Source organism: Gymnoscopelus microlampas (assembly GCF_963454915.1).
Source record: "Gymnoscopelus microlampas genome assembly, chromosome: 22".
Lineage (NCBI taxonomy): Eukaryota > Metazoa > Chordata > Actinopteri > Myctophiformes > Myctophidae > Gymnoscopelus > Gymnoscopelus microlampas.
Genome location: NC_139959.1, coordinates 22,210,938 through 22,221,534, shown reverse-complemented (window position 1 = coordinate 22,221,534; position 10,597 = coordinate 22,210,938). Strand labels below are relative to the sequence as shown.

The 10,597-nt window shown below is 42.3% G+C and overlaps 1 protein-coding gene across 2 annotated transcripts in view; it reads right to left on the bottom strand.

Moving 5' to 3' along the window:
* The window catches only part of ntng1a (netrin g1a), a 161,796-nt gene that overhangs the window by 3,042 nt on the left and 148,157 nt on the right, over nt 1-10,597 (bottom strand). The gene's annotated exons all lie outside the window — the stretch shown is intronic.

The window sequence follows — 10,597 nt, the reverse complement described above, 5'->3', positions numbered from 1 at the left end:
TAAGACTAGGTACTGTATATACTAGGTATATAGACAAATCCACTGAGCGGTGTCATACTCCTGCTGCGGTGTGCATTCTGACACCACAGTCTTGATTGTGCCAGGGGAGCACTCTGTTGATTCGTCTATACATGACCCTTATGCTGCGTTCACACGCAGATACAAAGATACAAAAATACACTGCATATCTGTCGCTCTGTCGCTTTGTATCTGTGTTGTTCAACACGGTCGTTGACGTCATCAAACGCTGCGTCATCGGAGCTTTGTAGTTTTGTGTCTTTGCATCTGGAAGTTGAACCCAGCTCAACTTTAATCTGTATCTTTGTATCTTAGCAGCTACAAACGTCGGATGTTGCTTTGTATCGTTATGTCGCTGGCTTCCATTGAAAATGAATGGTAGACTGTATCTTTGGATCTTCCCGTGTGAACGCAGAATTACAACATGATTAGGATTAAGATAATAACAGTTACTGTAATAACACTGTTACTGTTTAAACAACAACACCCCAGTGTACATGCATTAAGATACGTTCAGGTTAGTCTGGTTAGTCAGGTTAATCAGTAATTATGAATTGATTGTTAATGTGTTAATTATGGTAATAGGTACACATTTTCTTTTTTACAAATGCATTGACATTCTCAGCAATTATTCTCACTCTCAGGTCTGCATCTACCAAGTTACATATATACAGTATACTTGATAGATGCATTTGGGTAGAGCCTAAATATAATACAAAAGATGAAAAGTGTGGGTACACTGTATGTGGAGCCCACAACTTCGAAAATTGACAGTCCATTAGCCCGCCTTTTAGATGATGGAATAGCGAGGCCAGCCTGTTCCCACGGGATGCAAGCTGTCAAGCAAGCTGGAGGCAAACACAGCAGCGTCGCACAAACTAATAAACCGACAGAGACAAATAAACACAGTGGCCATGCAGACGGCCGTTTCTGTCCTTTATGAGAGTGGAGAACAAACGCGCCGAGCAATCTGAACTCTATTAGACACGAGCATTACAACAACCAATATCAGTCCTCTCTCCTAATAATGCCATATTGGAGATAATACTGTCTCAAAGGAATCGCCAAATGCGGCTTTGATGGGAAACTTGCTAAGAGACAACCGACTTCCTGAATCCCGTTTGTTGTCTGTTTGTTTGTTAGCGACAAGGAGGCCACCGTTGGCCCGGCATTCACTGACACAGCTCCTCGATCACTGTTCACAACTAGATCTGCTCGAATGCTGCTGTGTGTTACAAACTGGATAAAGTGAGACAATGATGTAACCACCTGAGAACAAAAGACATGGATTCTTGTCTTAGGAAAGACCTTGCTTGACTTTGTACGCTTGTTAGGTTTCGAGAGCCTGTAAGGCTTCGAACCCTATTACATCTCTACACTTTCATTATTATTAGGTTTCGAGAGCCTGTAAGGCTTCGAACCCTATTACATCTCTACACTTTCATTATTATTATTACGGGGCCAGAGCTCTGCTCTGGACACGTATTGTTATTCGCATTATTCTGTCACTTCTTCTTCTGCCACTTTTCGCAGTTCTGGCTGAACCGCGCTGTCGGTTTTTACGAAACTCGGCCATATGGTAGATGGTCATGAAAAACGATCAAAAAATAATTCTCACAATCTTTCGTCCAAAGGTGGCGCTATAGCACTCAATTGAAAATGCCAACTTTGACCAGGTACAATTCATGCCCTGTTTGACCTACAGCCATGAAACTTGGATACACATATGCGTCTCCTCATGCTTAACAACTTTCACACTCTGACTTTTGACCTCTGACCTTTAGATCTCCCACCATTTTGAATTATATGAAAAACAGTCATTGGCTCCTAACTTCTGCATTTTTTCACTTATGGAAAATCCGTTGGAAATTTTTGTAGAAAGTGGTCCAAAGTTCAAGTACGAAACGTTTCGTGCAGATTGCTCAAAAATCCCAGGAGGAGATAGATTTTAACTATTACAGTTTTATGAAAATTATTCATCTGTGCCTAAAACATACATGCAGACTCACATTTCTTTGAAACTTTGCAGAAATGTACAGGGTCATTCCAATTATCACTGAAACCAATCTTACTCCAATTGGCCAAAAGGGGGCGCTATAGCAATTTTTTTAAAAGGCAGACTTTAAACAGGCATAAGTCATGCCTCGTTTGGCCGAAAGTCGTGAAACTTGCTTACACATGTGCCTTGACTCATGAGGAACACACGTATCGATTTGACCATTAAGCTCCGCCCTTAGATTTTCCGCAATTTTGAGCAGTTTGAAAAATACTTGTTTTTGCCAGTTCTGGCTTAACCGTGCATACGCTTTTTACGAAACTCGGCCATATGGTAGATGCTCATGAAAAACTACCAAGAAATAATTCTCACACTCATTCGTCAAAGGGTGGCGCTATAGCACTCAATTGAAAGTGCCAACTTTGAACAGGTACAACTCATGCCCTGTTTGACCTACAACCATGAAACTTCGATACACACATGCGTCTCTTCATGCCCGACAACTTTCGTGGTCTGACTTTTGACCTCTGACCTTTAGATCGCCCACCATTTTGAATTATATGAAAAACAGTCATTGGCTCCTAACTTCTGCATTTTTTCACTTATGGAAAATCCGTTGGAAATTTTTGTAGGCAGTGGTCCAAAGTTCATGTGTAAAATGTTTCGTGCAGATTGCTCAAAAATCCCAGGAGGAGATAGATTTTAACTATTACAGTTTTATGAAAATTATTCATCTGTGCCTAAAACATACATGCAGACTCACATTTCTTTGAAACTTGGCAGAAATGTACAGGGTCATTCCAAATATCACTGAAACCAATCTCACTCCAATTGGCCAAAAGGGGGCGCTATAGCAATTTTTTGAAAAGGCAGACTTTAAACAGGCATAAGTCATGCCTCGTTTGGCCGAAAGTCGTGAAACTTGCTTACACATGTGCCTTGACTCATGAGGAACACATCTATCTCTTTGACCAGTAAGCTCCGCCCTTAGATTGTCCGCAATTTTGAGCAGTTTGAAAAACACTTAAACCCAGGATTTTTCAGCTATTTGCGTGAAACTGTATCATCTCTGTGATCTCCTTTTTCACAGTTACTTATCTGTTGGGCCAATGGCGTCTCCCTTAAATGAAGGCCTCACAATCTCAGGGTCGCCAGTTCAAGCCTCACTTGATGCAGACTTAATTTAAGTTGAATTGCAAACAACATGACTGTAGAGTATGTTTTTTTAATGTATGACAAACTTCATTGTGAAAATAACCGATCTACAATCTCAAAACTTTTCAGATAGCAACATGTTTCTGAGCTTGTAGATCACTGAAACCAATCTTACTCCAATTGGCCAAAAGGGGGCGCTATAGCAATTTTTTGAAAATGCAGACTTTAAACAGGCATAAGTCATGCCTCGTTTGGCCGAACGTCGTGAAACTTGCTTACACATGTGCCTTGACTCATGAGGAACACACGTATCGATTTGACCATTAAGCTCCGCCCTTAGATTGTCCGCAATTTTGAGCAGTTTGAAAAACACTTAAACCCAGGATTTTTCAGCTATTTGCGTGAAACTGTATCATCTGTGTGATCTCCTTTTTCACAGTTACTTGTCTGTTGGGCCAATGGCGTCTCCCTTAAATGAATGCCTCACAATCTCAAGGTCGCCAGTTCAAGCCTCACTTGATGTAGACTTAATTTAAGTTGAATTGCAAACAACATGACTGTATCAATGAATACATGTGCAAATGGTAAAGATAACCTGAAATGCTTATTTGAGAGTATGTTTTTTACGTATGACATACTTCATTCTGAAAATAGCTGATCTACAATCTCACAACTTTTCATGGTTTGTGAGCTTGTAGATCGGCTACTTTCATTAGTTTTGGTTCTGAGGAGATGTACAATTTCTTCATTGGTAAATGGCTTGTGAACGAGTGATCTTAGTGTTAGTGAAACAGGGGCTTGGTTCATGAAAGAAGGCAAGAGTTTATGATCTTCAACAGACAATATCAGCCTGGACAAAGCTATAGCACTATAGGTAGTGTTGCAGCCTATTAGTCTGAAGGTTGAGAGTTCGAATCCTGTTAATGGCAGTAGGTTGAGATGTCCAATCAAACCATTATGTTTCCATCTCTCTCTCTCATCAATCTATTGTTTCCATGTCACTCTCTCTCTCTTCAATCTATTCCGTTTCCATGTCTCTCTCTCTCTCTATTCACTGGCCCCGTATTATCGCTGCTTGCAGCTATATTTATTATTATTCTTCCGCCGTTTTTGCCAGTTCTGGCCTAACCGCCTGGTCACTTCTTATGAAATTCGGCAATATGGTAGAGGGCTATGCCAAACGGCGAAAACCCGAAACTCACAACCATTGGCCAAAGGGTGGCGCTGTAGCACTCAATTGAACATGCCAACTTTGAACAGGTACAGCTCATGCCCTGTTCGACCTACAGCCATGAAACTTCGATACACACATGCGTCTCCTCATGCCTAACAACTTTCGCTGTTTGACTTTTGACCTCTGACCTTTAGATCTCCCACCAATTCGAATTCTATGAAAAGCAGTAAAAAGCAGTAAAAACATCACTTCTCCTGGGATTTATGAGCAATCTGTACGAAACTGTATACACATGAACTTTGGACCAATGCCGACAAACGTAACTTAGCGGATTTTCCATAAGTGAAAACGTTAAGCTTTTATAAGCCAATGAAAATTGCAGCTTTTTTTAAATTATTCATCTGCCCCTAACACATACATGCAGACTCACATTTGTTTGACACTTTGCAATATTGTAGAGGGTCCTTCCAAGTATCACTGAAACCAATCTTACTCCAATTGGTCAAAGGGGGGCGCTATAGCAATTTTTTGAAAATGCAAACTTTAAACAGGCAAAAGTCATGCCTCGTTTGGCCGACAGCCGTTAAACCTGCTTACACATGTGCCTTGACTCATGAGGAACACATGTATCACTTTGACCAGTAAGCTCTGCCCTTAGATTGTCTGCAATTTTGAGCAGTTTGAAAAACATTTAAATCCAGGATTTCTGAGCAATTTGCATGAAACTGTGTCAAATACATGTTTGAGGCCCTTTTTCACAGGTTCAGGTGTGTTGGTTCAATAGCTTGATCGCTTAATCATCTGCCTTGAAACCATAGGGTAGCCGGTTCGAATCCCACCTCAGGTAGACTTAATTATAATTGCATTGCACACAACATGACTATACCAATGAATACATGTGCAATTGTTAAAGATGACGAGAAATGCATACTTGAAAGTAGTTCTTTTCAATGTATGACGTACTTCATTCGCGCTTTTGTTTTGTTTTGTTGGATTCTCCCTTTTCACTGTCTAAGGCTGTGTATTGGATAGCTCCACCAGTAGAGTGTGAGTCTCATGTGCCGAAGGTCCCTGGTTCGAATCCCACTTATTACAGTTCACATTTAAATTGCATTGTACAAAACATGACCCTGTTAATTCAGACAAGTGCAATGTTTAGACAATAACACGAAATGCTTTTGAGAGTAGTTTTTTTTATGTATGACATACTTTCTTGTGAAAATAGCCGATCTACAATCTCACACCTTTTTAGATAGCAACGCGTTGTGAGCTTGTAGATCGACTATTTTCCACTAGTTTCCATTCCGAAATATATTGAGCAGTTTGAAAAACATTTAAACCAAGGATTTCTGAGCAATTTGCGTGAAAGTGTGTCATGTGTGTGAACTCCCTTTTCACTAGTACAGGTCTGTTGGCCCAATGGCTTAATCATCTGCCTTGAAACCACAGGGTTCCTGGTTCGAATCCCACGTCATGTAGAATTCATTATAATTGCATTGCACACAACATGACTGTATCAATGAATGCATGTGCAATTGTTAACCAGTAAACTCCGCCCTTACATTGTCTGCAATTTTGAGCAGTTTGAAAAACATTTAAATCCAGTATTTCTGAGCAATTTGCGTGAAAGTGTGTCATGTGTGTGAACTCCCTTTTCATCAGTTCGGGTCTGTTGGCCCAATGGCTTAATCATCTGCCTTGATACCAGAGCGTCGCCGGTTCAAATCTCACCTCATGCAGACCTCAACTCAATTGCATTACACACAACATGACTGTATCAATGAATAAACATGCAATTGTTAAATGAAACGCTTATTGAGAGTACTTGTTTTCAATGTATGATGTACTTCATTCCCTCTTTTGTTTTGTTTTGTTTTGTTGGATTCTCCCTTCTCACTGACCAAGGCTGTGGATTGAATAGCTTGATCAATACAGTGTTAGTCTCATGTGCCAAAGGTCCACGGCTCAAACCCCACTTGTCACAGTTTACATTTAAATTGCATTATGCAAAACATGACCCTGTTAATTCAGACATGTGCACTTTGCTCTCTCTCTCTCTCTCTCTCTCTCTCTCTCTCTCTCTCTCTCTCTCTCTCTCACTCTGCCACTCTGTCACTGTCTGTCTGTCTGTCTGTCTGCCAGTCTGCCAGTCTGCCACAGTCTGTCTGTCTGCCAGTCTGCCACAGTCTGTCACAGTCTGCCAGTCTGCCAGTCTGCCACTCTGTCACAGTCTGCCAGTCTGCCAGTCTGCCACTCTGTCACAGTCTGCCAGTCTGCCACTCTGTCAAAGTCTGCCAGTCTGCCAGTCTGCCAGTCTGCCAGTCTGCCACTCTGTCAAAGTCTGCCAGTCTGCCAGTCTGCCACTCTTGTCACAGTCTGCCAGTCTGCCATTATTCTCGAAACCGCTCATTGCTGCTTGCAGCTATATTTATTAGGTTTCGAGAGCCTGTAAGGCTTCGAACCCTATTACATTCCTTGGCTTTCATTATTAGGTTTCGAGAGCCTGTAAGGCTTCGAAAGCTATTACATCTCTACACTTTCATTATTATTATTCTTCCGCCGGTTTTGCCAGTTCTGGCCTAACCGCGTGGTCACTTTTTATGAAATTCGGCAATATGGTAGAGGGCTATGCCAAACGGCGAAAACCCGAAACTCACAAACATTGGCCAAAGGGTGGCGCTGTAGCACTCAATTGAAATATGCCAACTTTGAACAGGTACAACTCATGCCCTGTTTGACCCACAGCCATGAAACTTCGATGCACACATGCGTCTCCTCATGCCTAACAACTTTCACACTCTGACTTTTGACCTCTGACCTTTAGATCTCCCACCATTTCGAATTCTATGAAAAGCAGTAAAAAGCAGTAAAAAAATCACTTCTCCTGGGATTTATGAGCAATCTGTACGAAACTGTATACACATGAACTTTGGACCAATGCCGACAAACGTAACTTAGCGGATTTTCCATAAGTGAAAACGTTAAGCTTTTATAAGCCAATGAAAATTGCAGCTTTTTTTAAATTATTCATCTGCCCCTAACACATACATGCAGACTCACATTTGTTTGACACTTTGCAATATTGTAGAGGGTCCTTCCAAGTATCACTGAAACCAATCTTACTCCAATTGGTCAAAGGGGGGCGCTATAGCAATTTTTTGAAAATGCAAACTTTAAACAGGCAAAAGTCATGCCTCGTTTGGCCGACAGCCGTTAAACCTGCTTACACATGTGCCTTGACTCATGAGGAACACATGTATCACTTTGACCAGTAAGCTCTGCCCTTAGATTGTCTGCAATTTTGAGCAGTTTGAAAAACATTTAAATCCAGGATTTCTGAGCAATTTGCGTGAAAGTGTGTCATGTGTTTGAACTCCCTTTTCACTGGTTCAGGTGTGTAGGTTCAATAGCTTGATAGCTTAATCATCTGCCTTGAAACCACAGGGTTGCTGGTTCGAATCCCACCTCAGGTAGACTTCATTATAATTGCATTGCACACAACATGACTGTATCAATGAGGAACATATCTATCACTTTGACCAGTAAGCTCCGCCCTTAGATTGTCTGCAATTTTGAGCAGTTTGAAAAACATTTAAATCCAGCATTTCTGAGCAATTTGCGTGAAAGTGTGTCATGTGTGTGAACTCCTTTTTCATCAGTTCGGGTCTGTTGGCCCAATGGCTTAATCATCTGCCTTGATACCACAGGGTCGCTGGTTCAAATCTCACCTCATGCAGACCTCAACTCAATTGCATTGCACACAACATGACTGTATCAATGCATGTGCAATTGTTAAAGATAACGAGAAATGCATACTTGAAAGTAGTTATTTTCAATGTATGACGTAATTCATTTGCCCTTTTGTTTTGTGTTGTTGGATTCTCCTTTCTCACTATCTGATGCTGTCAATTCAATAGCTCCACCAGTAGAGTGTGAGCCTCATGTGCCGAAGGTCCCTGGTTCAAATCCCACTGATTACAGTTTACATTTATATTGCATTATACAAAACATGACCCTGTTAATTCAGACATGTGCAATTTTTAAACAATAACATGAAATGCTTTTTTGAGAGTAGTTGTTTTTTATGTATGACATACTTTCTTGTGAAAATAGCCGATCTACAATCTCACAACTTTTCAGATAGCAACGCGTTGTGAGCTTGTAGGTCGACTATTTTCACTAGTTTCCAGTCCGAGGAGACAAAAAAAAAAACTTTATTGGTAAATGTTTTGTGAACCAGTGATCTACAGTAGTTAGCGAAATAGAGGCTTGGTTCATAATGGACGGAAAAACCTATAGATATCAACAGACACCATCAGGGAGGCCATATCTCTAGCTCAATGAGAAGAGAGGCAGCCTGTGAATCCATAGGTCGCTGGTTCGATCCCTGTCCCCAACAATGCGTTGAGGTGATCATCATTTGGAATTCCCCCTATTCCCATGGATTGGATCCACCCCTCTCACTCATCACCAATCACACCTGCCACATGCACAGTACAATTTTTAGGTACTTTTACTTTACTACTCTACTCTACTACAATTACAGCAGATGACAGCTTTAGTTACTTGTTACTTTGCAGATGTAATTATTAATACAACACCTACAGTAACCACATACAGCCGATCTACAATGTGACGCGTTATGAGCTTGTATGTATATAATAAGCAACCCATGCTGTATGATAACTTACCACATATGAAATCCAATTCTGTCTATCCAATGGCTCAGTCTGTACTGTGGCCATAGCTGAGTGGTTAGTGAGCCCACCTAAGGAGCCAGAGGCCCTGGTTGCCCCAGGTACGATTCCAGGCCAGGCCAGCAAATGCGTCGATGAAATGAAATTTGTCCCTGAGCTAGACTCTTAACCCCTAATTGCTCACAGGCCCTCATTGGAAACAAGACCGCAAGGACTTTCATGAACGGACCTGGAATTATCCTTATCCTTTAAACTGTCTACCCACAAGTCTATAGGTCCCTGGTTCAAACCTCAATTTAACCGGTCCAAATATAATTTACTGAACAAAAATCATGACTTTGTTAATTAATGCATGTTCACTTCTCTCTCGCTCTCTCTCTTACTGCCTCTCTTTCTCACTGCCTCTCTCTCTCTCTCCCTCTCTCTCTCTTTTCTCTCTCTCTCTCTCTCTCTCTCTCTCTCTCTCTCTCTCTCTCTCTCTCTCTCTCTCTCTCTCTGTCACTGTCTGTCTGTCTGCCAGTCTGCCACTCTGTCACTGTCTGTCTGTCTGCCAGTCTGCCACTCTGTCACTGTCTGTCTGTCTGTCTGTCTGTCTGCCAGTCTGCCAGTCTGCCACTCTGTCACTCTGTCACAGTCTGTCTGTCTGCCAGTCTGCCACTCTGTCACTGTCTGTCTGTCTGTCTGTCTGCCAGTCTGCCACTCTGTCACTGTCTGTCTGTCTGCCAGTCTGCCACTCTGTCACTGTCTGTCTGTCTGCCAGTCTGCCAGTCTGCCACAGTCTGTCTGTCTGCCAGTCTGCCACTCTGTCACTGTCTGTCTGTCTGTCTGCCAGTCTGCCACTCTGCCACTCTGTCACAGTCTGTCTGTTTGTCTGTCTGCCACTCTGTCACAGTCTGCCAGTCTGCCAGTCTGTCACAGTCTGCCAGTCTGCCACTCTGTCACTGTCTGTCTGTCTGCCAGTCTGCCAGTCTGCCACAGTCTGTCTGTCTGCCAGTCTGCCAGTCTGCCACAGTCTGTCACAGTCTGCCAGTCTGCCAGTCTGCCACTCTGTCACAGTCTGCCAGTCTGCCACTCTGTCAAAGTCTGCCAGTCTGCCAGTCTGCCACTCTGTCACAGTCTGCCAGTCTGCCATTATTCTCGAAACCGCTCATTGCTGCTTGCAGCTATATTTATTATTATTCTTCCGCCGGTTTTGCCAGTTCTGGCCTAACCGCCTGGTCACTTCTTATGAAATTCGGCAATATGGTAGAGGGCTATGCCAAACGGCGAAAACCCGAAACTCACAACCATTGGCCAAAGGGTGGCGCTGTAGCACTCAATTGAACATGCCAACTTTGAACAGGTACAGCTCATGCCCTGTTCGACCTACAGCCATGAAACTTCGATACACACATGCGTCTCCTCATGCCTAACAACTTTCGCTGTTTGACTTTTGACCTCTGACCTTTAGATCTCCCACCATTTCGAATTCTATGAAAAGCAGTAAAAAGCAGTAAAAAGCCTACTCCTCCTGGGATTTATGAGCAATCTGTACGAAACTGTATACACATGAACTTT